This window comes from Pseudophryne corroboree, chromosome 3 (genome assembly GCF_028390025.1).
Source record: "Pseudophryne corroboree isolate aPseCor3 chromosome 3, aPseCor3.hap2, whole genome shotgun sequence".
Classification (NCBI taxonomy): domain Eukaryota; kingdom Metazoa; phylum Chordata; class Amphibia; order Anura; family Myobatrachidae; genus Pseudophryne; species Pseudophryne corroboree.
In genome coordinates this window covers 547419735-547446946 of record NC_086446.1, presented here as the reverse complement: position 1 = coordinate 547446946, position 27212 = coordinate 547419735, and the positions used below count along the sequence as shown (strand labels likewise).

General features: G+C 36.7%; 16 non-coding genes and 3 pseudogenes across 16 annotated transcripts; 2 read left to right on the top strand and 17 right to left on the bottom strand.

The window, feature by feature from the left end:
- Positions 1 to 1401: 1401 nt before the first annotated feature.
- TRNAL-UAG (transfer RNA leucine (anticodon UAG)) lies at positions 1402 to 1483 on the bottom strand. The gene has a single exon. It is a non-coding gene; the product is annotated as a tRNA-Leu (tRNA).
- A 262-nt stretch (positions 1484 to 1745) lies between these two features.
- TRNAL-AAG (transfer RNA leucine (anticodon AAG)) lies at positions 1746 to 1827 on the bottom strand. The gene has a single exon. It is a non-coding gene; the product is annotated as a tRNA-Leu (tRNA).
- A 1702-nt stretch (positions 1828 to 3529) lies between these two features.
- On the bottom strand, positions 3530 to 3611 carry TRNAL-UAG (transfer RNA leucine (anticodon UAG)). Its single transcript has one exon. It is a non-coding gene; the product is annotated as a tRNA-Leu (tRNA).
- Positions 3612 to 3873: 262 nt separating this feature from the next.
- Positions 3874 to 3955, bottom strand: TRNAL-AAG (transfer RNA leucine (anticodon AAG)). The gene has a single exon. It is a non-coding gene; the product is annotated as a tRNA-Leu (tRNA).
- A 1701-nt stretch (positions 3956 to 5656) lies between these two features.
- On the bottom strand, positions 5657 to 5738 carry TRNAL-UAG (transfer RNA leucine (anticodon UAG)). The gene has a single exon. It is a non-coding gene; the product is annotated as a tRNA-Leu (tRNA).
- Positions 5739 to 6000: 262 nt separating this feature from the next.
- TRNAL-AAG (transfer RNA leucine (anticodon AAG)) lies at positions 6001 to 6082 on the bottom strand. The gene has a single exon. It is a non-coding gene; the product is annotated as a tRNA-Leu (tRNA).
- A 1700-nt stretch (positions 6083 to 7782) lies between these two features.
- On the bottom strand, positions 7783 to 7864 carry TRNAL-UAG (transfer RNA leucine (anticodon UAG)). The gene has a single exon. It is a non-coding gene; the product is annotated as a tRNA-Leu (tRNA).
- A 261-nt stretch (positions 7865 to 8125) lies between these two features.
- TRNAL-AAG (transfer RNA leucine (anticodon AAG)) lies at positions 8126 to 8207 on the bottom strand. The gene has a single exon. It is a non-coding gene; the product is annotated as a tRNA-Leu (tRNA).
- A 1697-nt stretch (positions 8208 to 9904) lies between these two features.
- Positions 9905 to 9986, bottom strand: TRNAL-UAG (transfer RNA leucine (anticodon UAG)). Its single transcript has one exon. It is a non-coding gene; the product is annotated as a tRNA-Leu (tRNA).
- Positions 9987 to 10248: 262 nt separating this feature from the next.
- TRNAL-AAG (transfer RNA leucine (anticodon AAG)) lies at positions 10249 to 10330 on the bottom strand. The gene has a single exon. It is a non-coding gene; the product is annotated as a tRNA-Leu (tRNA).
- Positions 10331 to 12032: 1702 nt separating this feature from the next.
- TRNAL-UAG (transfer RNA leucine (anticodon UAG)) lies at positions 12033 to 12114 on the bottom strand. The gene has a single exon. It is a non-coding gene; the product is annotated as a tRNA-Leu (tRNA).
- Positions 12115 to 12376: 262 nt separating this feature from the next.
- On the bottom strand, positions 12377 to 12458 carry TRNAL-AAG (transfer RNA leucine (anticodon AAG)). Its single transcript has one exon. It is a non-coding gene; the product is annotated as a tRNA-Leu (tRNA).
- A 1701-nt stretch (positions 12459 to 14159) lies between these two features.
- Positions 14160 to 14241, bottom strand: TRNAL-UAG (transfer RNA leucine (anticodon UAG)). The gene has a single exon. It is a non-coding gene; the product is annotated as a tRNA-Leu (tRNA).
- Positions 14242 to 14503: 262 nt separating this feature from the next.
- Positions 14504 to 14585, bottom strand: TRNAL-AAG (transfer RNA leucine (anticodon AAG)). The gene has a single exon. It is a non-coding gene; the product is annotated as a tRNA-Leu (tRNA).
- A 610-nt stretch (positions 14586 to 15195) lies between these two features.
- Positions 15196 to 15314, bottom strand: LOC134894755 (5S ribosomal RNA; annotated as a pseudogene).
- Positions 15315 to 16965: 1651 nt separating this feature from the next.
- LOC134894754 (5S ribosomal RNA) lies at positions 16966 to 17084 on the top strand (annotated as a pseudogene).
- Positions 17085 to 23411: 6327 nt separating this feature from the next.
- LOC134894752 (5S ribosomal RNA) lies at positions 23412 to 23530 on the top strand (annotated as a pseudogene).
- A 2385-nt stretch (positions 23531 to 25915) lies between these two features.
- Positions 25916 to 25997, bottom strand: TRNAL-UAG (transfer RNA leucine (anticodon UAG)). Its single transcript has one exon. It is a non-coding gene; the product is annotated as a tRNA-Leu (tRNA).
- A 262-nt stretch (positions 25998 to 26259) lies between these two features.
- Positions 26260 to 26341, bottom strand: TRNAL-AAG (transfer RNA leucine (anticodon AAG)). Its single transcript has one exon. It is a non-coding gene; the product is annotated as a tRNA-Leu (tRNA).
- Between the last annotated feature and the right edge of the window lie 871 nt (positions 26342 to 27212).

Here is a 27212-nt window from a genome sequence, read left to right as displayed (position 1 = left end):
CGTTTTGGAAGGTTAAAAAAAAGTCCATAAATTGACATAAAATATCAATGAGAAAGGATATTTTTATTATTCATTTGCTGTTTAGTAGAGAAAAAACACTTTGACATCAATTACTTATTTTTTCTCAGGGAAAATAATTATGGCGGCAGTAGGTTTTGAACCAATTTCTCCAAAGAATCTGGAACTTTAATCCAGCACCTTAGACACTGCTGATTTTTAGCTAATGCATCTGGATCATATTGATCAGATGTTGAGGAGAAAGGACTTTATTATTATTGATTTTCTTATTAGTGGAGAAAAACACATTGCCATCACTGACTGACATTTTCATAGTAAAATCATTATGGAAGCAGTGGGATTCAGACCCACGCCTCCAGAGAGACTGGAACCTAAATCCAGTGCCTTAGAACACTCGCCCTTGCTACCCCATGGATACTTTTGACTCAAAGCTCAGAGTTCTGGATCATATAGTAAAGATTACAAGAAAAAAATGTGTAGTTATAAATCAATACTTGAAAAGAAGTGTCATGTTAAAAGTGTTTAAAATACAAAAATTTAAAAAAGGTACAAAATTAGCAGACAATATTAATTAGAAAGGATTTTTTATTATTGACTTGCTGTTTAGTGGAGAAAAACACTTTGACATCAATGACAGTCGTTTTATCTTGAAAATAATTATGACAGCAGTGGAATTTGAACCCATGCCTCCAAACAGACTGGAGCCTTAATGCAGCATCTTAGACCGCTCAGCCACATTTCTACCTTGACTCCATAGCTCATAGTTTATAATTTTACATATTATTTTTACATTTTGAGAAGACTCTTGAAATTATGATAAACTGTTTTAAAATCTAGGGCAGATGATGAACTTTTTAACCTACCAATATTTTATTTTAGCAGCTTAGTGGCCTTAGACCGCTCGGCCATGGTACCAAATGAACACTCTTAGCTCACAGATCTGGGCTATATAGCACAGATTACAGTACAAACATTTTTTTTTGTTTTAAATAAATACTTAAAAAGAAGTGTCATACCAAAAGTGTTTAAGTTATGTACAAAATGTTTTGGAAGGTTAAAAAAGAACATCAATTGACATAAAATATTAATGAGAAAGGATTTTTTTATTATTCATTTGCTGTTTAGTAAAGAAAAACACTTTGACATCAATGACTTATTTTTTCTTAGGAAAAATAATTATGGCGGCAGTAGGTTTTGATCCAAAGCCTCCAAAGAAACTGGAACCTTAATCCAGCACCTTAGACACTGCTGATTTTTAGCTCATGCATCTGGATCATATCAATCAGCTATTGAGGAGAAAAGTCTTTATTATTATTGTTTTTCTTATTAGTGGAGAAAAACATTTTGTCATCACTGACTGATGTTTTCATAGTAAAATCATTATGGCAGCAGTGGGATTTGAACCCACGCCTCCAGAGAGACTGGAGCCTAAATCCAGCGCCTTAGACCGCTCGGCCATGCTACCACATGGACCTGTTTGACCGAATGCTCACAGTTCTGGATCATACAGTTGAGATTACAGGGAAAAAATGTGTTGTTTTAAATCAATACTTGAAAAGAAGTGTCATGTTACAAGTATTTAAAATACAAAAAGTTAAGGAAGCATAAAAAAGGTACAAAATTAGTAGACAATATTAATGAGTGAGGATTTTTTATTATTGATTTGCTGTTTAGTAGAGTAAAACAGTTTGACATCAATAAATGTCATTTTCTCTTGAAAATAATTATGGCAGCAGTGGGATTTGAACCCACGCCTCCAAAGAGACTGGAGCCTTAATCCAGCGCCTTAGACCGCTCGGCCATGCTACCACATATCTATTTTAGCTCCAAAGGTCATAGTTTATTATTTTACATATTATTTTTAAAGTTTGAGAAGACTCTTGAAATTGTGATAAACTGTTTTAAAATCTAGGACAGATGATGAACTTTTCAACCTTCCAATATTTTACTTTAGCAACTTAGTGGCCTTAGTCTGCTCGGCCATGGTACCACATGGACACTCTTAGCTCACAGATCTGGGTCATTTAGCTCAGGTTACAGTAAAAACATTTTTTAAAACAATATTTAAAAAAAAGTGTAATGCAAAAAGTGTTTAAATTATGTACAAAACGTTTTGGAAGGTTAAAAAAAAGTACATAAATTGACATAAAATATCAATGAGAAAGGATATTTTTATTATTCATTTGCTGTTTAGTAGAGAAAAAACACTTTGACATCAATTACTTATTTTTTCTCAGGGAAAATAATTATGGCGGCAGTAGGTTTTGAACCAATTCCTCCAAAGAATCTGGAACTTTAATCCAGCACCTTAGATACTGCTGATTTTTAGCTAATGCATCTGGATCATATTGATCAGATGTTGAGGAGAAAGGACTTTATTATTATTGATTTTCTTATTAGTGGAGAAAAACACATTGCCATCACTGACTGACATTTTCATAGTAAAATCATTATGGAAGCAATGGGATTCAGACCCACGCCTCCAGAGAGACTGGAACCTAAATCCAGTGCCTTAGACCACTCGCCCTTGCTACCCCATGGATACTTTTGACTCAAAGCTCAGAGTTCTGGATCATATAGTTAAGATTACAAGAAAAAATTGTGTAGTTATAAATCAATACTTGAAAAGAAGTGTCATGTTAAAAGTGTTTAAAATACAAAAATTTAAAAAAGGTACAAAATTAGCAGACAATATTAATTAGAAAGGATTTTTTATTATTGACTTGCTGTTTAGTGGAGAAAAACACTTTGACATCAATGACAGTCGTTTTATCTTGAAAATAATTATGACAGCAGTGGAATTTGAACCCATGCCTCCAAACAGACTGGAACCTTAATGCAGCATCTTAGACCGCTCAGCCACATTTCTACCTTGACTCCATAGCTCATAGTTTATAATTTTACATATTATTTTTACATTTTGAGAAGACTCTTGAAATTATGATAAACTGTTTTAAAATCTAGGGCAGATGATGAACTTTTTAACCTACCAATATTTTATTTTAGCAGCTTAGTGGCCTTAGACCGCTCGGCCATGGTACCAAATTAACACTCTTAGCTCACAGATCTGGGCTATATAGCACAGATTACAGTACAAACATTTTTTTTTTGTTTTAAATAAATACTTAAAAAGTAGTGTCATACCAAAAGTGTTTAAGTTATGTACAAAATGTTTTGGAAGGTTAAAAAAGTACATCAATTGACATAAAATATTAATGAGAAAGGATTTTTTTATTATTCATTTGCTGTTTAGTAAAGAAAAACACTTTGACATCAATGACTTATTTTTTCTTAGGAAAAATAATTATGGCGGCAGTAGGTTTTGATCCAAAGCCTCCAAAGAAACTGGAACCTTAATCCAGCACCTTAGACACTGCTGATTTTTAGCTCATGCATCTGGATCATATCAATCAGCTATTGAGGAGAAAAGTCTTTATTATTATTGTTTTTCTTATTAGTGGAGAAAAACATTTTGTCATCACTGACTGATGTTTTCATAGTAAAATCATTATGGCAGCAGTGGGATTTGAACCCACGCCTCCAGAGAGACTGGAGCCTAAATCCAGCGCCTTAGACCGCTCTGCCATGCTACCACATGAACCTGTTTGACCGAATGCTCACAGTTCTGGATCATACAGTTGAGATTACAGGGAAAAAATGTGTTGTTTTAAATCAATACTTGAAAAGAAGTGTCATGTTACAAGTATTTAAAATACAAAAAGTTAAGGAAGCATAATAAAGGTACAAAATTAGTAGACAATATTAATGAGTAAGGATTTTTTATTATTGATTTGCTGTTTAGTAGAGTAAAACAGTTTGACATCAATAAATGTCATTTTCTCTTGAAAATAATTATGGCAGCAGTGGGATTTGAACCCACGCCTCCAAAGAGACTGGAGCCTTAATCCAGCGCCTTAGACCGCTCGGCCATGCTACCACATATCTATTTTTGCTCCAAAGGTCATAGTTTATTATTTTACATATTATTTTTAAAGTTTGAGAAGACTCTTGAAATTGTGATAAACTGTTTTAAAATCTAGGACAGATGATGAACTTTTCAACCTTCCAATATTTTACTTTAGCAACTTAGTGGCCTTAGTCCGCTCGGCCATGGTACCACATGGACACTCTTAGCTCACAGATCTGGGTCATATAGCTCAGGTTACAGTAAAATCATTTTTTTAAATCAATATTTAAAAGAAGTGTAATGCAAAAAGTGTTTAAATTATGTACAAAACGTTTTGGAAGGTTAAAAAAAGTACATAAATTGACATAAAATATCAATGAGAAAGGATATTTTTATTATTCATTTGCTGTTTAGTAGAGAAAAAACACTTTGACATCAATTACTTATTTTTTCTCAGGGAAAATAATTATGGCGGCAGTAGGTTTTGAACCAATTCCTCCAAAGAATCTGGAACTTTAATCCAGCACCTTAGACACTGCTGATTTTTAGCTAATGCATCTGGATCATATTGATCAGATGTTGAGGAGAAAGTACTTTATTATTATTGATTTTCTTATTAGTGGAGAAAAACACATTGCCATCACTGACTGACATTTTCATAGTAAAATCATTATGGAAGCAGTGGGATTCAGACCCACGCCTCCAGAGAGACTGGAACCTAAATCCAGTGCCTTAGACCGCTCGCCCTTGCTACCCCATGGATACTTTTGACTCAAAGCTCAGAGTTCTGGATCATATAGTTAAGATTACAAGAAAAAATTGTGTAGTTATAAATCAATACTTGAAAAGAAGTGTCATGTTAAAAGTGTTTAAAATACAAAAATTTAAAAAAGGTACAAAATTAGCAGACAATATTAATTAGAAAGGATTTTTTATTATTGACTTGCTGTTTAGTGGAGAAAAACACTTTGACATCAATGACAGTCGTTTTATCTTGAAAATAATTATGACAGCAGTGGAATTTGAACCCATGCCTCCAAACAGACTGGAACCTTAATGCAGCATCTTAGACCGCTCAGCCACATTTCTACCTTGACTCCATAGCTCATAGTTTATAATTTTACATATTATTTTTACATTTTGAGAAGACTCTTGAAATTATGATAAACTGTTTTAAAATCTAGGGCAGATGATGAACTTTTTAACCTACCAATATTTTATTTTAGCAGCTTAGTGGCCTTAGACCGCTCGGCCATGGTACCAAATTAACACTCTTAGCTCACAGATCTGGGCTATATAGCACAGATTACAGTACAAACATTTTTTTTTTGTTTTAAATAAATACTTAAAAAGTAGTGTCATACCAAAAGTGTTTAAGTTATGTACAAAATGTTTTGGAAGGTTAAAAAAGTACATCAATTGACATAAAATATTAATGAGAAAGGATTTTTTTATTATTCATTTGCTGTTTAGTAAAGAAAAACACTTTGACATCAATGACTTATTTTTTCTTAGGAAAAATAATTATGGCGGCAGTAGGTTTTGATCCAAAGCCTCCAAAGAAACTGGAACCTTAATCCAGCACCTTAGACACTGCTGATTTTTAGCTCATGCATCTGGATCATATCAATCAGCTATTGAGGAGAAAAGTCTTTATTATTATTGTTTTTCTTATTAGTGGAGAAAAACATTTTGTCATCACTGACTGATGTTTTCATAGTAAAATCATTATGGCAGCAGTGGGATTTGAACCCACGCCTCCAGAGAGACTGGAGCCTAAATCCAGCGCCTTAGACCGCTCGGCCATGCTACCACATGAACCTGTTTGACCGAATGCTCACAGTTCTGGATCATACAGTTGAGATTACAGGGAAAAAATGTGTTGTTTTAAATCAATACTTGAAAAGAAGTGTCATGTTACAAGTATTTAAAATACAAAAAGTTAAGGAAGCATAATAAAGGTACAAAATTAGTAGACAATATTAATGAGTAAGGATTTTTTATTATTGATTTGCTGTTTAGTAGAGTAAAACAGTTTGACATCAATAAATGTCATTTTCTCTTGAAAATAATTATGGCAGCAGTGGGATTTGAACCCACGCCTCCAAAGAGACTGGAGCCTTAATCCAGCGCCTTAGACCGCTCGGCCATGCTACCACATATCTATTTTTGCTCCAAAGGTCATAGTTTATTATTTTACATATTATTTTTAAAGTTTGAGAAGACTCTTGAAATTGTGATAAACTGTTTTAAAATCTAGGACAGATGATGAACTTTTCAACCTTCCAATATTTTACTTTAGCAACTTAGTGGCCTTAGTCCGCTCGGCCATGGTACCACATGGACACTCTTAGCTCACAGATCTGGGTCATATAGCTCAGGTTACAGTAAAATCATTTTTTTAAATCAATATTTAAAAGAAGTGTAATGCAAAAAGTGTTTAAATTATGTACAAAACGTTTTGGAAGGTTAAAAAAAGTACATAAATTGACATAAAATATCAATGAGAAAGGATATTTTTATTATTCATTTGCTGTTTAGTAGAGAAAAAACACTTTGACATCAATTACTTATTTTTTCTCAGGGAAAATAATTATGGCGGCAGTAGGTTTTGAACCAATTCCTCCAAAGAATCTGGAACTTTAATCCAGCACCTTAGACACTGCTGATTTTTAGCTAATGCATCTGGATCATATTGATCAGATGTTGAGGAGAAAGTACTTTATTATTATTGATTTTCTTATTAGTGGAGAAAAACACATTGCCATCACTGACTGACATTTTCATAGTAAAATCATTATGGAAGCAGTGGGATTCAGACCCACGCCTCCAGAGAGACTGGAACCTAAATCCAGTGCCTTAGACCGCTCGCCCTTGCTACCCCATGGATACTTTTGACTCAAAGCTCAGAGTTCTGGATCATATAGTTAAGATTACAAGAAAAAATTGTGTAGTTATAAATCAATACTTGAAAAGAAGTGTCATGTTAAAAGTGTTTAAAATACAAAAATTTAAAAAAGGTACAAAATTAGCAGACAATATTAATTAGAAAGGATTTTTTATTATTGACTTGCTGTTTAGTGGAGAAAAACACTTTGACATCAATGACAGTCGTTTTATCTTGAAAATAATTATGACAGCAGTGGAATTTGAACCCATGCCTCCAAACAGACTGGAGCCTTAATGCAGCATCTTAGACCGCTCAGCCACATTTCTACCTTGACTCCATAGCTCATAGTTTATAATTTTACATATTATTTTTACATTTTGAGAAGACTCTTGAAATTATGATAAACTGTTTTAAAATCTAGGGCAGATGATGAACTTTTTAACCTACCAATATTTTATTTTAGCAGCTTAGTGGCCTTAGACCGCTCGGCCATGGTACCAAATGAACACTCTAAGCTCACAGATCTGGGCCATATAGCACAGATTACAGTACAAACATTTTTTTTTGTTTTAAATAAATACTTAAAAAGAAGTGTCATACCAAAAGTGTTTAAGTTATGTACAAAATGTTTTGGAAGGTTAAAAAAGTACATCAATTGACATAAAATATTAATGAGAAAGGATTTTTTTATTATTCATTTGCTGTTTAGTAAAGAAAAACACTTTGACATCAATGACTTATTTTTTCTTAGGAAAAATAATTATGGCGGCAGTAGGTTTTGATCCAAAGCCTCCAAAGAAACTGGAACCTTAATCCAGCACCTTAGACACTGCTGATTTTTAGCTCATGCATCTGGATCATATCAATCAGCTATTGAGGAGAAAAGTCTTTATTATTATTGTTTTTCTTATTAGTGGAGAAAAACATTTTGTCATCACTGACTGATGTTTTCATAGTAAAATCATTATGGCAGCAGTGGGATTTGAACCCACGCCTCCAGAGAGACTGGAGCCTAAATCCAGCGCCTTAGACCGCTCGGCCATGCTACCACATGGACCTGTTTGACCGAATGCTCACAGTTCTGGATCATACAGTTGAGATTACAGGGAAAAAATGTGTTGTTTTAAATCAATACTTGAAAAGAAGTGTCATGTTACAAGTATTTAAAATACAAAAGTTAAGGAAGCATAAAAAAGGTACAAAATTAGTAGACAATATTAATGAGTAAGGATTTTTTATTATTGATTTGCTGTTTAGTAGAGTAAAACAGTTTGACATCAATAAATGTCATTTTCTCTTGAAAATAATTATGGCAGCAGTGGGATTTGAACCCACGCCTCCAAAGAGACTGGAGCCTTAATCCAGCACCTTAGACCGCTCGGCCATGCTACCACATATCTATTTTGGCTCCAAAGGTCATAGTTTATTATTTTACATATTATTTTTAAAGTTTGAGAAGACTCTTGAAATTGTGATAAACTGTTTTAAAATCTAGGACAGATGATGAACTTTTCAACCTTCCAATATTTTACTTTAGCAACTTAGTGGCCTTAGTCCGCTCGGCCATGGTACCACATGGACACTCTTAGCTCACAGATCTGGGTCATATAGCTCAGGTTACAGTAAAAACATTTTTTTAAATCAATATTTAAAAAAAAGTGTAATGCAAAAAGTGTTTAAATTATGTACAAAACGTTTTGGAAGGTTAAAAAAAGTACATAAATTGACATAAAATATCAATGAGAAAGGATATTTTTATTATTCATTTGCTGTTTAGTAGAGAAAAAACACTTTGACATCAATTACTTATTTTTTCTCAGGGAAAATAATTATGGCGGCAGTAGGTTTTGAACCAATTCCTCCAAAGAATCTGGAACTTTAATCCAGCACCTTAGACACTGCTGATTTTTAGCTAATGCATCTGGATCATATTGATCAGATGTTGAGGAGAAAGTACTTTATTATTATTGATTTTCTTATTAGTGGAGAAAAACACATTGCCATCACTGACTGACATTTTCATAGTAAAATCATTATGGAAGCAGTGGGATTCAGACCCACGCCTCCAGAGAGACTGGAACCTAAATCCAGTGCCTTAGAACACTCGCCCTTGCTACCCCATGGATACTTTTGACTCAAAGCTCAGAGTTCTGGATCATATAGTTAAGATTACAAGAAAAAAATGTGTAGTTATAAATCAATACTTGAAAAGAAGTGTCATGTTAAAAGTGTTTAAAATACAAAAATTTAAAAAAGGTACAAAATTAGCAGACAATATTAATTAGAAAGGATTTTTTATTATTGACTTGCTGTTTAGTGGAGAAAAACACTTTGACATCAATGACAGTCGTTTTATCTTGAAAATAATTATGACAGCAGTGGAATTTGAACCCATGCCTCCAAACAGACTGGAGCCTTAATGCAGCATCTTAGACCGCTCAGCCACATTTCTACCTTGACTCCATAGCTCATAGTTTATAATTTTACATATTATTTTTACATTTTGAGAAGACTCTTGAAATTATGATAAACTGTTTTAAAATCTAGGGCAGATGATGAACTTTTTAACCTACCAATATTTTATTTTAGCAGCTTAGTGGCCTTAGACCGCTCGGCCATGGTACCAAATGAACACTCTTAGCTCACAGATCTGGGCTATATAGCACAGATTACAGTACAAACATTTTTTTTTTTAATAAATACTTAAAAAGAAGTGTCATACCAAAAGTGTTTAAGTTATGTACAAAATGTTTTGGAAGGTTAAAAAAGTACATCAATTGACATAAAATATTAATGAGAAAGGATTTTTTTATTATTCATTTGCTGTTTAGTAAAGAAAAACACTTTGACATCAATGACTTATTTTTTCTTAGGAAAAATAATTATGGCGGCAGTAGGTTTTGATCCAAAGCCTCCAAAGAAACTGGAACCTTAATCCAGCACCTTAGACACTGCTGATTTTTAGCTCATGCATCTGGATCATATCAATCAGCTATTGAGGAGAAAAGTCTTTATTATTATTGTTTTTCTTATTAGTGGAGAAAAACATTTTGTCATCACTGACTGATGTTTTCATAGTAAAATCATTATGGCAGCAGTGGGATTTGAACCCACGCCTCCAGAGAGACTGGAGCCTAAATCCAGCGCCTTAGACCGCTCGGCCATGCTACCACATGGACCTGTTTGACCGAATGCTCACAGTTCTGGATCATACAGTTGAGATTACAGGGAAAAAATGGGTTGTTTTAAATCAATACTTGAAAAGAAGTGTCATGTTACAAGTATTTAAAATACAAAAAGTTAAGGAAGCATAAAAAAGGTACAAAATTAGTAGACAATATTAATGAGTGAGGATTTTTTATTATTGATTTGCTGTTTAGTAGAGTAAAACAGTTTGACATCAATAAATGTCATTTTCTCTTGAAAATAATTATGGCAGCAGTGGGATTTGAACCCACGCCTCCAAAGAGACTGGAGCCTTAATCCAGCGCCTTAGACCGCTCGGCCATGCTACCACATATCTATTTTGGCTCCAAAGGTCATAGTTTATTATTTTACATATTATTTTTAAAGTTTGAGAAGACTCTTGAAATTGTGATAAACTGTTTTAAAATCTAGGACAGATGATGAACTTTTCAACCTTCCAATATTTTACTTTAGCAACTTAGTGGCCTTAGTCCGCTCGGCCATGGTACCACATGGACACTCTTAGCTCACAGATCTGGGTCATATAGCTCAGGTTACAGTAAAAACATTTTTTTAAATCAATATTTAAAAAAAAGTGTAATGCAAAAAGTGTTTAAATTATGTACAAAACGTTTTGGAAGGTTAAAAAAAAGTCCATAAATTGACATAAAATATCAATGAGAAAGGATATTTTTATTATTCATTTGCTGTTTAGTAGAGAAAAAACACTTTGACATCAATTACTTATTTTTTCTCAGGGAAAATAATTATGGCGGCAGTAGGTTTTGAACCAATTCCTCCAAAGAATCTGGAACTTTAATCCAGCACCTTAGACACTGCTGATTTTTAGCTAATGCATCTGGATCATATTGATCAGATGTTGAGGAGAAAGGACTTTATTATTATTGATTTTCTTATTAGTGGAGAAAAACACATTGCCATCACTGACTGACATTTTCATAGTAAAATCATTATGGAAGCAGTGGGATTCAGACCCACGCCTCCAGAGAGACTGGAACCTAAATCCAGTGCCTTAGAACACTCGCCCTTGCTACCCCATGGATACTTTTGACTCAAAGCTCAGAGTTCTGGATCATATAGTTAAGATTACAAGAAAAAAATGTGTAGTTATAAATCAATACTTGAAAAGAAGTGTCATGTTAAAAGTGTTTAAAATACAAAAATTTAAAAAAGGTACAAAATTAGCAGACAATATTAATTAGAAAGGATTTTTTATTATTGACTTGCTGTTTAGTGGAGAAAAACACTTTGACATCAATGACAGTCGTTTTATCTTGAAAATAATTATGACAGCAGTGGAATTTGAACCCATGCCTCCAAACAGACTGGAGCCTTAATGCAGCATCTTAGACCGCTCAGCCACATTTCTACCTTGACTCCATACCTCATAGTTTATAATTTTACATATTATTTTTACATTTTGAGAAGACTCTTGAAATTATGATAAACTGTTTTAAAATCTAGGGCAGATGATGAACTTTTTAACCTACCAATATTTTATTTTAGCAGCTTAGTGGCCTTAGACCGCTCGGCCATGGTACCAAATGAACACTCTTAGCTCACAGATCTGGGCTATATAGCACAGATTACAGTACAAACATTTTTTTTTTTTTTAAATAAATACTTAAAAAGAAGTGTCATACCAAAAGTGTTTAAGTTATGTACAAAATGTTTTGGAAGGTTAAAAAAGTACATCAATTGACATAAAATATTAATGAGAAAGGATTTTTTTATTATTCATTTGCTGTTTAGTAAAGAAAAACACTTTGACATCAATGACTTATTTTTTCTTAGGAAAAATAATTATGGCGGCAGTAGGTTTTGATCCAAAGCCTCCAAAGAAACTGGAACCTTAATCCAGCACCTTAGACACTGCTGATTTTTAGCTCATGCATCTGGATCATATCAATCAGCTATTGAGGAGAAAAGTCTTTATTATTATTGTTTTTCTTATTAGTGGAGAAAAACATTTTGTCATCACTGACTGATGTTTTCATAGTAAAATCATTATGGCAGCAGTGGGATTTGAACCCACGCCTCCAGAGAGACTGGAGCCTAAATCCAGCGCCTTAGACCGCTCGGCCATGCTACCACATGGACCTGTTTGACCGAATGCTCACAGTTCTGGATCATACAGTTGAGATTACAGGGAAAAAATGTGTTGTTTTAAATCAAGACTTGAAAAGAAGTGTCATGTTACAAGTATTTAAAATACAAAAAGTTAAGGAAGCATAAAAAAGGTACAAAATTAGTAGACAATATTAATGAGTGAGGATTTTTTATTATTGATTTGCTGTTTAGTAGAGTAAAACAGTTTGACATCAATAAATGTCATTTTCTCTTGAAAATAATTATGGCAGCAGTGGGATTTGAACCCACGCCTCCAAAGAGACTGGAGCCTTAATCCAGCGCCTTAGACCGCTCGGCCATGCTACCACATATCTATTTTGGCTCCAAAGGTCATAGTTTATTATTTTACATATTATTTTTAAAGTTTGAGAAGACTCTTGAAATTGTGATAAACTGTTTTAAAATCTAGGACAGATGATGAACTTTTCAACCTTCCAATATTTTACTTTAGCAACTTAGTGGCCTTAGTCTGCTCGGCCATGGTACCACATGGACACTCTTAGCTCACAGATCTGGGTCATATAGCTCAGGTTACAGTAAAAACATTTTTTTAAAACAATATTTAAAAAAAGTGTAATGCAAAAAGTGTTTAAATTATGTACAAAACGTTTTGGAAGGTTAAAAAAAAGTACATAAATTGACATAAAATATCAATGAGAAAGGATATTTTTATTATTCATTTGCTGTTTAGTAGAGAAAAAACACTTTGACATCAATTACTTATTTTTTCTCAGGGAAAATAATTATGGCGGCAGTAGGTTTTGAACCAATTCCTCCAAAGAATCTGGAACTTTAATCCAGCACCTTAGACACTGCTGATTTTTAGCTAATGCATCTGGATCATATTGATCAGATGTTGAGGAGAAAGGACTTTATTATTATTGATTTTCTTATTAGTGGAGAAAAACACATTGCCATCACTGACTGACATTTTCATAGTAAAATCATTATGGAAGCAGTGGGATTCAGACCCACGCCTCCAGAGAGACTGGAACCTAAATCCAGTGCCTTAGACCGCTCGCCCTTGCTACCCCATGGATACTTTTGACTCAAAGCTCAGAGTTATGGATCATATAGTTAAGATTACAAGAAAAAATTGTGTAGTTATAAATCAATACTTGAAAAGAAGTGTCATGTTAAAAGTGTTTAAAATACAAAAATTTAAAAAAGGTACAAAATTAGCAGACAATATTAATTAGAAAGGATTTTTTATTATTGACTTGCTGTTTAGTGGAGAAAAACACTTTGACATCAATGACAGTCGTTTTATCTTGAAAATAATTATGACAGCAGTGGAATTTGAACCCATGCCTCCAAACAGACTGGAACCTTAATGCAGCATCTTAGACCGCTCAGCCACATTTCTACCTTGACTCCATAGCTCATAGTTTATAATTTTACATATTATTTTTACATTTTGAGAAGACTCTTGAAATTATGATAAACTGTTTTAAAATCTAGGGCAGATGATGAACTTTTTAACCTACCAATATTTTATTTTAGCAGCTTAGTGGCCTTAGACCGCTCGGCCATGGTACCAAATTAACACTCTTAGCTCACCGATCTGGGCTATATAGCACAGATTACAGTACAAACATTTTTTTTTGTTTTAAATAAATACTTAAAAAGAAGTGTCATACCAAAAGTGTTTAAGTTATGTACAAAATGTTTTGGAAGGTTAAAAAAGTACATCAATTGACATAAAATATTAATGAGAAAGGATTTTTTTATTATTCATTTGCTGTTTAGTAAAGAAAAACACTTTGACATCAATGACTTATTTTTTCTTAGGAAAAATAATTATGGCGGCAGTAGGTTTTGATCCAAAGCCTCCAAAGAAACTGGAACCTTAATCCAGCACCTTAGACACTGCTGATTTTTAGCTCATGCATCTGGATCATATCAATCAGCTATTGAGGAGAAAAGTCTTTATTATTATTGTTTTTCTTATTAGTGGAGAAAAACATTTTGTCATCACTGACTGATGTTTTCATAGTAAAATCATTATGGCAGCAGTGGGATTTGAACCCACGCCTCCAGAGAGACTGGAGCCTAAATCCAGCGCCTTAGACCGCTCGGCCATGCTACCACATGGACCTGTTTGACCGAATGCTCACAGTTCTGGATCATACAGTTGAGATTACAGGGAAAAAATGTGTTGTTTTAAATCAATACTTGAAAAGAAGTGTCATGTTACAAGTATTTAAAATACAAAAAGTTAAGGAAGCATAATAAAGGTACAAAATTAGTAGACAATATTAATGAGTAAGGATTTTTTATTATTGATTTGCTGTTTAGTAGAGTAAAACAGTTTGACATCAATAAATGTCATTTTCTCTTGAAAATAATTATGGCAGCAGTGGGATTTGAACCCACGCCTCCAAAGAGACTGGAGCCTTAATCCAGCGCCTTAGACCGCTCGGCCATGCTACCACATAACTATTTTTGCTCCAAAGGTCATAGTTTATTATTTTACATATTATTTTTAAACTATGCAATGGGAGAGGACAGAAGGCTGTTGTGTGGGCGCACTCTTAAATGAAAAACAATAGAAAAAAATTTTATTTTGGAAGTATTAAGGAGAATATTTTAAGATATAACTTTTATTAATAAAGTTAAAACAAGATGAACTGCCCACAAATTTTGAAACATAACCGGAGATTCTTGAGGAATAAAAAATGTCCTGGTCTCTTAAATCGTAAGAGTATGGAAAGGGTTGTAGACATGGAGTAGTCATACCCCCATTTCCCCTGACCAGTACAGTAATTCTGTATTAATGGAACCGGGGGTTTTTTGTCACAACACAGTTTCAAAATAATTAGGCTAAGACTAGCTGGAATGGTAATCAGTGGTCACCACTCAAGGAATTATACACCTGAGTATTAACAGCATGCCATGGCCCTATTTGCGGGCAGGAATTGTGAGCAAGAAGTAATGGTCAGTTGATATAGATATTGAAAGTAATAGAGGAAAGAGAAAGTAAAATTAGTGGTGATACTGCTGTTGGTGTGTATTGGTCACATAAGAGCGGAAATTAATTCCTGACCTACCACACCAGGTATTCACAGGCAGTCACCTCTCCTGATACTAACCTGGCCCAACGCTGTTTGGCTTCCAAGATCGGACGAGATCGGGCACTGACAGCGTGGTATGGTCGTAGGGATTTATGTGTAGGGGGGGGGGTTTGAAGGTACACTCTTCATACACCTTCAAACCCCCCCTCCCCCCATTCCCACCAATTATACCTACCTCACATATCCCTTGTATCACACACACAAATTTTCCCCATTCATATATTGATTCACCTTCACCTAACATCTATCTACACAACCAGGCTATAAAGCAGACTAACCTATTCACAAATATATACAATTTCTGCCCTCTTCCGCTAGGCTATCAACTAGCCAGCGGCGCTGCTCACACAATTATCTATGTCCTTTCCGCTCTTGCCCTTTCATTTTTTCCCTTTTTCCCTACACCAAGATGGCGTCCACAATCCCGTGAGATCGCGTCCTCCTATCAGACTCTGAACTCCGGCTGCACCTCCGCTATCTAGTTGCCTAGCAACCGCTAGGTACAGCGGTAATATGCGGCTCCATAATCTCGCGAGACCACGTCCTCCAATCAAACTCTCAACTCCGGCTGCACCTCCGCTATCACGTTGCCTAGCAACCGCTAGGTACAGCGGTAATACGCGGCTCTTTCCTATTGGTTAATCACGCCACCAGCCGCTTTTAAATATCATCCCAACCCACCCCACCATACGGAACCAGGAAGTGAACAAGCCCACAGGGTGAAACGCGTTTTCTGCGGGGAACTCCGTCCACACAGTCACATCATGGCGCCATCCTAACGGATCAGAATTAATTCACTGGAGATTCGTAAGCTCCTTCCAATTACTTAGATTATCCTTATTGTAAGGACCTTTGCCGTTAGACCAGCCAGCACTCAGCCTCTTTGTACCTGAGGCCATTCTGTGAGTCACCCAAAATCATTTGTTTTTTGCCAGCAATCGTTTTGGTCAGTTTATTTATTATCTGCTCTGATATTTCCTCCTAGGGACAGGGACATACTGTCTAAGTCTCATCAATTTGCTATTAGGACTCTGTATGTCTGCAACAGGATCTTAGTCTTGTCCTGTGCAGCATACCAATTATTTCAATTTTTGTGTCATAACAACTGGGTACATTAACTCATATAGCTTTCCCCATTAGGGGTATATTACTCACATCAGATTGGGTCTATTTATATGTAGTTCATATACCTCTTATTGTCTCAAATCTTTAAGGGATATATTATTTGTATCGACACTATCATTTCGCATGGTACAGTACACCTAGCAGTTTGTTTTATGCTGCCGGTACCGGGTCACAATACCCAATACAGCTTACTCTTTCAGTTTTTCAATTTCTGTGTTTATGTGTATGTCTATCTACTCTTTAGGGGCTATAAAACCATTATTTGCCTAAGGTTATAACTTTCATACGCTTAAGACCGTCTGAGGTCGGTCATTGGGCTCAGCCCCACCTAATTGTGTATACCTCCTAATGACAGCTTAAACCTTTGCATTACTCTATCACAGATATTAACCTTATATCTTCTTAATCTGTGTTCACCAATTTTCGTGGACTCTCATTCACGATTCTCGGGATAGAGTACCACACCAGTGGAATCTCCTAAACCGGGTCTAACGTGGAAAGCAGATCCACATATTTTCACGTACTGATCTCATCCGCAATTTCCCTTTCCTATCATCTTTTCTCTCAGTTTCAATTTCCTATATAGGTGCACTCTCATTGGTGTACACATAAATCCCTACGACCATACCACGCTGTCAGTGCCCGATCTCGTCCGATCTTGGAAGCCAAACAGCGTTGGGCCAGGTTAGTATCAGGAGAGGTGACTGCCTGTGAATACCTGGTGTGGTAGGTCAGGAATTAATTTCCGCTCTTATGTGACCAATACACACCAACAGCAGTATCACCACTAATTTTACTTTCTCTTTCCTCTATTACTTTCAATATCTATATCAACTGACCATTACTTCTTGCTCACAATTCCTGCCCGCAAATAGGGCCATGGCATGCTGTTAATACTCAGGTGTATAATTCCTTGAGTGGTGACCACTGATTACCATTCCAGCTAGTCTTAGCCTAATTATTTTGAAACTGTGTTGTGACAAAAAAACCCCGGTTCCATTAATACAGAATTACTGTACTGGTCAGGGGAAATGGGGGTATGACTACTCCATGTCTACAACCCTTTCCATACTCTTACGATTTAAGAGACCAGGACATTTTTTATTCCTCAAGAATCTCCGGTTATGTTTCAAAATTTGTGGGAAGTTCATCTTGTTTTAACTTTATTAATAAAAGTTATATCTTAAAATATTCTCCTTAATACTTCCAAAATAAAATTTTTTTCTATTGTTTTTCATTTAAGAGTGCGCCCACACAAGAGCCTTCTGTCCTCTCCCATTGCATAGTTTACACACTTCTGGCTCTGGGTGCACCACCAACCAGGACTGTATATTACTGATAACATATATTGTTATCTCCCCATTTAGGGCAATACACTGTCCAATTTTGGTCTTTTCTCTGCTATTTTTCTAAAATATTGTATGGAATCTAAACCTGTGCCCGATCGCCCCCTGTCTACTGGTTAGTATTCTATGCTGTTGTAAAAACAGTCTCTGATCGGCTGGCACGGTCTTTACTTTTACTCTTAATCTATTAATCCTTCCTTCCCACATCTCTCTTTTAGCAGCCTCCAATTTACTTTCAGCCCTCATTCTATCTGATCTTTCCTGGTCAATAATATGACCACTTTCTCATTAAAAGCGGAATTAACCAAGCGTCAAAATCTGGAGAATTTTGGCGACCCCTTCTCTGAAACATTTGAGGTGTCTTCAAGTAACTCTGATTGGAGGACCACTTTCTCTAGATTACAAAAAAGCCTACAGAAAAGAACACGCTTGTCGTGGGACGTCACCACACTAGAAAATTATCTCAAACACAAGATTGTGCCCCGAGGACTGAGGCCGAAAGTATTCCCCTCATTTCCACTTGCTACTGAGAATCTTAAGACAGAGTGGGAGGCGGCACTTTTGAAGTGCTCGCACGAATTGCTACATCTCCTGATTAAACACGATACACTTCTTATAGACCAAGTGGAGAAAGAAATTGATGAATTGGGCCAAAACCTTGAAACCTGGGAAAAGGACCTATCCTTCCAGACTGCATTTGAAAAACATAAAAACGAACTTAAACTATATGAACAAACTATAGTGGATCGTAAACGTAACAAATTTATCAGGGACAGACGGGACTTTGCACGGGGTGATATTTTCAGGTGGAATCCGATACCCCCGACTAGGAACCGTAAACAAAGGGAAGATCCCACCTTCTCTGAATTTGAGTCCTCAACAAGTGGAGATTCAGCCAGTGAGACCCCAGAGAATACCGTATACGGCCGAGAAGGGGTGGAAGAATTTTCCCCACGTTTTTTAGGCCAGGGTCAAAAACCAAGAGGCAGGAACAAAAACCAAGGAAAACCAGGCGAGGGGGAAAGAAGAAACGACAGGCGCAACCCAGATTGGGACACGTCAAGGACTGCTCGATATCCTGCCCGTCAGAGAAAAACAACTCGTTAGTTCAGGATAATCCTTCCCCCTCCTCTTCCTTACAGGTTATCAATCTCACCAACAGATCTCTCTCCCCTGCTCACATGGAGGTACTTGCGAAAGGTCTGTCCTTCTCTCCCTCCAGATCGTTCAACAGATTTTCTTGGGAGAAAGACCTGAGATTATTTGGAAGGAAGCTCCTCCTCAAGAAATTCTTTGTCAAACAACAATCTAGAACAGAGAGCTCCTGTAGCACAGAACTGTCGACTATCGATCTTCAAGCCATTCAAGTCTTAGAAGAACTCCAAATTGAATCAAATATGGAAATGAACACACCAAACCGACCCAAATGTAAACCAAAATCATCCTTTTTTCCTCCGGATAATACCAGCCCGGAGATTAAGGTTTTCCTCAATAGAGTGTCTAAAGAATTTGACCACATTTTTGTTCAAACTACAACTGGCCACCAACAATTTCCAAGGAATCTCAAGTACAAGGAAAGACAAGCCTTACGAGACATGGAAACCTGGCGAGATGTAGTGATCAAACCATCGGACAAAGGTGGCAACATTGTCCTTTGGCCACAGAACATGTATATTGCTGAAGCACACAGACAGTTACTCAATCCTCTGTGTTACAAAAAGCTCCTTAGTGATCCAACTAAAAGGTTTTTGAAAGCATATACGTCTCTGATACAAGAAACCAGGGCACAGGGCACGATCACCAAACAAGAGGCGGCATATCTTACTGTCCACAATCCCAAAACCCCAACATTCTATCTCCTGCCCAAGATTCACAAAAACATCCATCAGCCACCTGGCAGGCCAATTATGTCTGGGAAAGGTGGGATCTTAGAGCAGCCCAGCCGTTTTCTTGATCTACATCTACGTGATTTTGTTCTGGAATTACCGTCATATTTACAAGACACTTCGGATCTACTTAGGAAAATTCATGACATTCACTTTGAACAAGATTTCCTCTTGGTGACCCTTGATGTTGAGGCATTGTACTCAAGTATTAACCATCATCATGGCCTCACAGCGGTCAAGTTCTTTCTGGATCAAACCAATACTAACGATTTTTCTGATTTTCTCCTACAGCTGCTTGATTTTGTTCTTTCCAAAAATTACTTTGTTTTTCAAGACCAATTCTTCTTACAGATTAGGGGTACCGCAATGGGCGCGGCATGTGCACCCACATATGCGAACCTATTCTTAGGGTGGTGGGAGCACTTTCACGTATTCAGTACCTCTAATGAAAGATACACTACACATATAGTACTATGGTTGAGGTATATCGACGACGTGTTCATGATTTGGAATGGCAACAGAAATCTGCTCATGGATTTTATTCAGACCCTTAACCAAAATGATCTCAACATCATCTTGACACATCACATCAGTCCTCAAAGGGTACCATTCCTGGATCTCAATATCTACAGGTCTGAGGCCGGCTTCCTGGAAACGGAATTATACCGTAAGGAGACTGCAACTAACAGTCTCCTTTACCAGACAAGCTCTCACTTCCCCCCCACAATTGAAAACATCCCAAAAGGGGAATATTTGCGTTTAAGGCGTAACTGCTCAGAAGATCACAATTTCAAAGTTAAGAGCATGGAACTTACTCAGCGTTTACTGGCCAGAGGCTACAGTAAACGCTCACTTAAACGCGCATATACAGCCACTGTAGCCATCAAGAGAGATAACCTGATCTTTGGTAAAAAGATCAAGAATACAGAGCAGGAAGATACCATCCGTTTCATCGGCACGTTTTGTCCCGAATGGAGAATGCTGAAGGAAGCTATAGCCAGACATCTCCCCATTCTCCAGCTTGATCCTGATCTTGCACCACTCTTTGATTCTCCGTTACAAATGAGCTGGCGCAGATCGAGAAATATGAAAGATCAATTAGTGCACAGCCACTTGATGACCTCTCCTCTAAAAAAACCCACCATCATAGGTTCCTTTCCCTGTGGTCAGTGCAAGGCGTGCCCGCAGATCTTGAAAACCAACAGCGTCATGGACAGATATGGCCAATCGGTCACCCTGCAACATTTCTTTAATTGCAATACCAAGGCCATGATTTACTGTATTACCTGTGGATGCAATTACAAATACATAGGCATGACCACTCGCAAATTTAAAGAGAGAATTTTAGAACATCTCGGCAACATTCGCAATGCCTCCAGGGACCTGGCAAGGATGAAACAGCTTACATCTGTGGCCAGACATTTTCATTTTTGTCACCAAGGATCAATCAAGGACCTCAAGACCTTTGGCCTGGATTGTGTTCACTTGGGTGTACGAGGAGGGGACTTAACCAAGGAACTATACAAAAAAGAAAGTGAGTGGATCTTTCGTCTCAATTCCTTGAAACCCCTTGGTCTCAATGAAACAATAAATTATGGGGCTTTTCTGTAACCTCTCAATATAATTCTTGTAAATTCAACCCCAATCATCCTCCACACACCTCCCTCACAACTATTTTATATCTAACAATCATCATTTCACCTTCCCCAGCATACATCCACAATATCAAAAAAACCCCACCCCCCATTTCCTAGCAATTTTCTCCATTCCCCCCCCCCCCCATTCTTCCCCCTTTTTTTCCCCCCCTTCTTTTTCAATACATCACCCACACATATCATTCCCCCACCATATCCTTCATACACAATTTAATACACCATCTACACACTATATCACGCTGCACCATCCTCCTACCCCCATGTCACTACCCTTCACTTCCTCCATCCAACACATACTCATATCACGTTTCCTGACACACACATACACTGCCCCTCACATGCCACCACATACCTGGCCTCATACCCTCCTTGCCCAGTCTGCCACATCACCCCATCCTCCCATTTTCCCTACACCAACACCAGTTAACCTATCCTCACACCTTCACTCATCACTGACTCTTCTATATTATCGCCCATCACATAATTCATTTTATCTTATTTTATTTCATTTTTTACTTTGCTCTCACTCAGCTCGCCCCCGCCCCCCCCCCCCCCTCTTCATACACCTTCAAACCCCCCCCTCCCCCCATTCCCACCAATTATACCTACCTCACATATCCCTTGTATCACACACACAAATTTTCCCCATTCATATATTGATTCACCTTCACCTAACATCTATCTACACAACCAGGCTATAAAGCAGACTAACCTATTCACAAATATATACAATTTCTGCCCTCTTCCGCTAGGCTATCAACTAGCCAGCGGCGCTGCTCACACAATTATCTATGTCCTTTCCGCTCTTGCCCTTTCATTTTTTCCCTTTTTCCCTACACCAAGATGGCGTCCACAATCCCGTGAGATCGCGTCCTCCTATCAGACTCTGAACTCCGGCTGCACCTCCGCTATCTAGTTGCCTAGCAACCGCTAGGTACAGCGGTAATATGCGGCTCCATAATCTCGCGAGACCACGTCCTCCAATCAAACTCTCAACTCCGGCTGCACCTCCGCTATCACGTTGCCTAGCAACCGCTAGGTACAGCGGTAATACGCGGCTCTTTCCTATTGGTTAATCACGCCACCAGCCGCTTTTAAATATCATCCCAACCCACCCCACCATACGGAACCAGGAAGTGAACAAGCCCACAGGGTGAAACGCGTTTTCTGCGGGGAACTCCGTCCACACAGTCACATCATGGCGCCATCCTAACGGATCAGAATTAATTCACTGGAGATTCGTAAGCTCCTTCCAATTACTTAGATTATCCTTATTGTAAGGACCTTTGCCGTTAGACCAGCCAGCACTCAGCCTCTTTGTACCTGAGGCCATTCTGTGAGTCACCCAAAATCATTTGTTTTTTGCCAGCAATCGTTTTGGTCAGTTTATTTATTATCTGCTCTGATATTTCCTCCTAGGGACAGGGACATACTGTCTAAGTCTCATCAATTTGCTATTAGGACTCTGTATGTCTGCAACAGGATCTTAGTCTTGTCCTGTGCAGCATACCAATTATTTCAATTTTTGTGTCATAACAACTGGGTACATTAACTCATATAGCTTTCCCCATTAGGGGTATATTACTCACATCAGATTGGGTCTATTTATATGTAGTTCATATACCTCTTATTGTCTCAAATCTTTAAGGGATATATTATTTGTATCGACACTATCATTTCGCATGGTACAGTACACCTAGCAGTTTGTTTTATGCTGCCGGTACCGGGTCACAATACCCAATACAGCTTACTCTTTCAGTTTTTCAATTTCTGTGTTTATGTGTATGTCTATCTACTCTTTAGGGGCTATAAAACCATTATTTGCCTAAGGTTATAACTTTCATACGCTTAAGACCGTCTGAGGTCGGTCATTGGGCTCAGCCCCACCTAATTGTGTATACCTCCTAATGACAGCTTAAACCTTTGCATTACTCTATCACAGATATTAACCTTATATCTTCTTAATCTGTGTTCACCAATTTTCGTGGACTCTCATTCACGATTCTCGGGATAGAGTACCACACCAGTGGAATCTCCTAAACCGGGTCTAACGTGGAAAGCAGATCCACATATTTTCACGTACTGATCTCATCCGCAATTTCCCTTTCCTATCATCTTTTCTCTCAGTTTCAATTTCCTATATAGGTGCACTCTCATTGGTGTACACATAAATCCCTACGACCATACCACGCTGTCAGTGCCCGATCTCGTCCGATCTTGGAAGCCAAACAGCGTTGGGCCAGGTTAGTATCAGGAGAGGTGACTGCCTGTGAATACCTGGTGTGGTAGGTCAGGAATTAATTTCCGCTCTTATGTGACCAATACACACCAACAGCAGTATCACCACTAATTTTACTTTCTCTTTCCTCTATTACTTTCAATATCTATATCAACTGACCATTACTTCTTGCTCACAATTCCTGCCCGCAAATAGGGCCATGGCATGCTGTTAATACTCAGGTGTATAATTCCTTGAGTGGTGACCACTGATTACCATTCCAGCTAGTCTTAGCCTAATTATTTTGAAACTGTGTTGTGACAAAAAAACCCCGGTTCCATTAATACAGAATTACTGTACTGGTCAGGGGAAATGGGGGTATGACTACTCCATGTCTACAACCCTTTCCATACTCTTACGATTTAAGAGACCAGGACATTTTTTATTCCTCAAGAATCTCCGGTTATGTTTCAAAATTTGTGGGAAGTTCATCTTGTTTTTAACTTTATTAATAAAAGTTATATCTTAAAATATTCTCCTTAATACTTCCAAAATAAAAAAATTTTCTATTGTTTTTCATTTAAGAGTGCGCCCACACAAGAGCCTTCTGTCCTCTCCCATTGCATAGTTTACACACTTCTGGCTCTGGGTGCACCACCAACCAGGACTGTATATTACTGATAACATATATTGTTATCTCCCCATTTAGGGCAATACACTGTCCAATTTTGGTCTTTTCTCTGCTATTTTTCTAAAATATTGTATGGAATCTAAACCTGTGCCCGATCGCCCCCTGTCTACTGATATTATTTTTAAAGTTTGAGAAGACTCTTGAAATTGTGATAAACTGTTTTAAAATCTAGGACAGATGATGAACTTTTCAACCTTCCAATATTTTACTTTAGCAACTTAGTGGCCTTAGTCCGCTCGGCCATGGTACCACATGGACACTCTTAGCTCACAGATCTGGGTCATATAGCTCAGGTTACAGTAAAATCATTTTTTTAAATCAATATTTAAAAGAAGTGTAATGCAAAAAGTGTTTAAATTATGTACAAAACTTTTTGGAAGGTTAAAAAAAGTACATAAATTGACATAAAATATCAATGAGAAAGGATATTTTTATTATTCATTTGCTGTTTAGTAGAGAAAAAACACTTTGACATCAATTACTTATTTTTTCTCAGGGAAAATAATTATGGCGGCAGTAGGTTTTGAACCAATTCCTCCAAAGAATCTGGAACTTTAATCCAGCACCTTAGACACTGCTGATTTTTAGCTAATGCATCTGGATCATATTGATCAGATGTTGCGGAGAAAGTACTTTATTATTATTGATTTTCTTATTAGTGGAGAAAAACACATTGCCATCACTGACTGACATTTTCATAGTAAAATCATTATGGAAGCAGTGGGATTCAGACCCACGCCTCCAGAGAGACTGGAACCTAAATCCAGTGCCTTAGACCACTCGCCCTTGCTACCCCATGGATACTTTTGACTCAAAGCTCAGAGTTCTGGATCATATAGTTAAGATTACAAGAAAAAATTGTGTAGTTATAAATCAATACTTGAAAAGAAGTGTCATGTTAAAAGTGTTTAAAATACAAAAATTTAAAAAAGGTACAAAATTAGCAGACAATATTAACTAGAAAGGATTTTTTATTATTGACTTGCTGTTTAGTGGAGAAAAACACTTTGACATCAATGACAGTCGTTTTATCTTGAAAATAATTATGACAGCAGTGGAATTTGAACCCATGCCTCCAAACAGACTGGAGCCTTAATGCAGCATCTTAGACCGCTCAGCCACATTTCTACCTTGACTCCATAGCTCATAGTTTATAATTTTACATATTATTTTTACATTTTGAGAAGACTCTTGAAATTATGATAAACTGTTTTAAAATCTAGGGCAGATGATGAACTTTTTAACCTACCAATATTTTATTTTAGCAGCTTAGTGGCCTTAGACCGCTCGGCCATGGTACCAAATGAACACTCTAAGCTCACAGATCTGGGCCATATAGCACAGATTACAGTACAAACATTTTTTTTTGTTTTAAATAAATACTTAAAAAGAAGTGTCATACCAAAAGTGTTTAAGTTATGTACAAAATGTTTTGGAAGGTTAAAAAAGTACATCAATTGACATAAAATATTAATGAGAAAGGATTTTTTTATTATTCATTTGCTGTTTAGTAAAGAAAACACTTTGACATCAATGACTTATTTTTTCTTAGGAAAAATAATTATGGCGGCAGTAGGTTTTGATCCAAAGCCTCCAAAGAAACTGGAACCTTAATCCAGCACCTTAGACACTGCTGATTTTTAGCTCATGCATCTGGATCATATCAATCAGCTATTGAGGAGAAAAGTCTTTATTATTATTGTTTTTCTTATTAGTGGAGAAAAACATTTTGTCATCACTGACTGATGTTTTCATAGTAAAATCATTATGGCAGCAGTGGGATTTGAACCCACGCCTCCAGAGAGACTGGAGCCTAAATCCAGCGCCTTAGACCGCTCGGCCATGCTACCACATGGACCTGTTTGACCGAATGCTCACAGTTCTGGATCATACAGTTGAGATTACAGGGAAAAAATGTGTTGTTTTAAATCAATACTTGAAAAGAAGTGTCATGTTACAAGTATTTAAAATACAAAAAGTTAAGGAAGCATAAAAAAGGTACAAAATTAGTAGACAATATTAATGAGTAAGGATTTTTTATTATTGATTTGCTGTTTAGTAGAGTAAAACAGTTTGACATCAATAAATGTCATTTTCTCTTGAAAATAATTATGGCAGCAGTGGGATTTGAACCCACGCCTCCAAAGAGACTGGAGCCTTAATCCAGCACCTTAGACCGCTCGGCCATGCTACCACATATCTATTTTGGCTCCAAAGGTCATAGTTTATTATTTTACATATTATTTTTAAAGTTTGAGAAGACTCTTGAAATTGTGATAAACTGTTTTAAAATCTAGGACAGATGATGAACTTTTCAACCTTCCAATATTTTACTTTAGCAACTTAGTGGCCTTAGTCCGCTCTGCCATGGTACCACATGGACACTCTTAGCTCACAGATCTGGGTCATATAGCTCAGGTTACAGTAAAAACATTTTTTTAAATCAATATTTAAAAAAAAGTGTAATGCAGAAAGTGTTTAAATTATGTACAAAACGTTTTGGAAGGTTAAAAAAAAGTACATAAATTGACATAAAATATCAATGAGAAAGGATATTTTTATTATTCATTTGCTGTTTAGTAGAGAAAAAACACTTTGACATCAATTACTTATTTTTTCTCAGGGAAAATAATTATGGCGGCAGTAGGTTTTGAACCAATTCCTCCAAAGAATCTGGAACTTTAATCCAGCACCTTAGACACTGCTGATTTTTAGCTAATGCATCTGGATCATATTGATCAGATGTTGAGGAGAAAGGACTTTATTATTATTGATTTTCTTATTAGTGGAGAAAAACACATTGCCATCACTGACTGACATTTTCATAGTAAAATCATTATGGAAGCAGTGGGATTCAGACCCACGCCTCCAGAGAGACTGGAACCTAAATCCAGTGCCTTAGACCACTCGCCCTTGCTACCCCATGGATACTTTTGACTCAAAGCTCAGAGTTCTGGATCATATAGTTAAGATTACAAGAAAAAATTGTGTAGTTATAAATCAATACTTGAAAAGAAGTGTCATGTTAAAAGTGTTTAAAATACAAAAATTTAAAAAAGGTACAA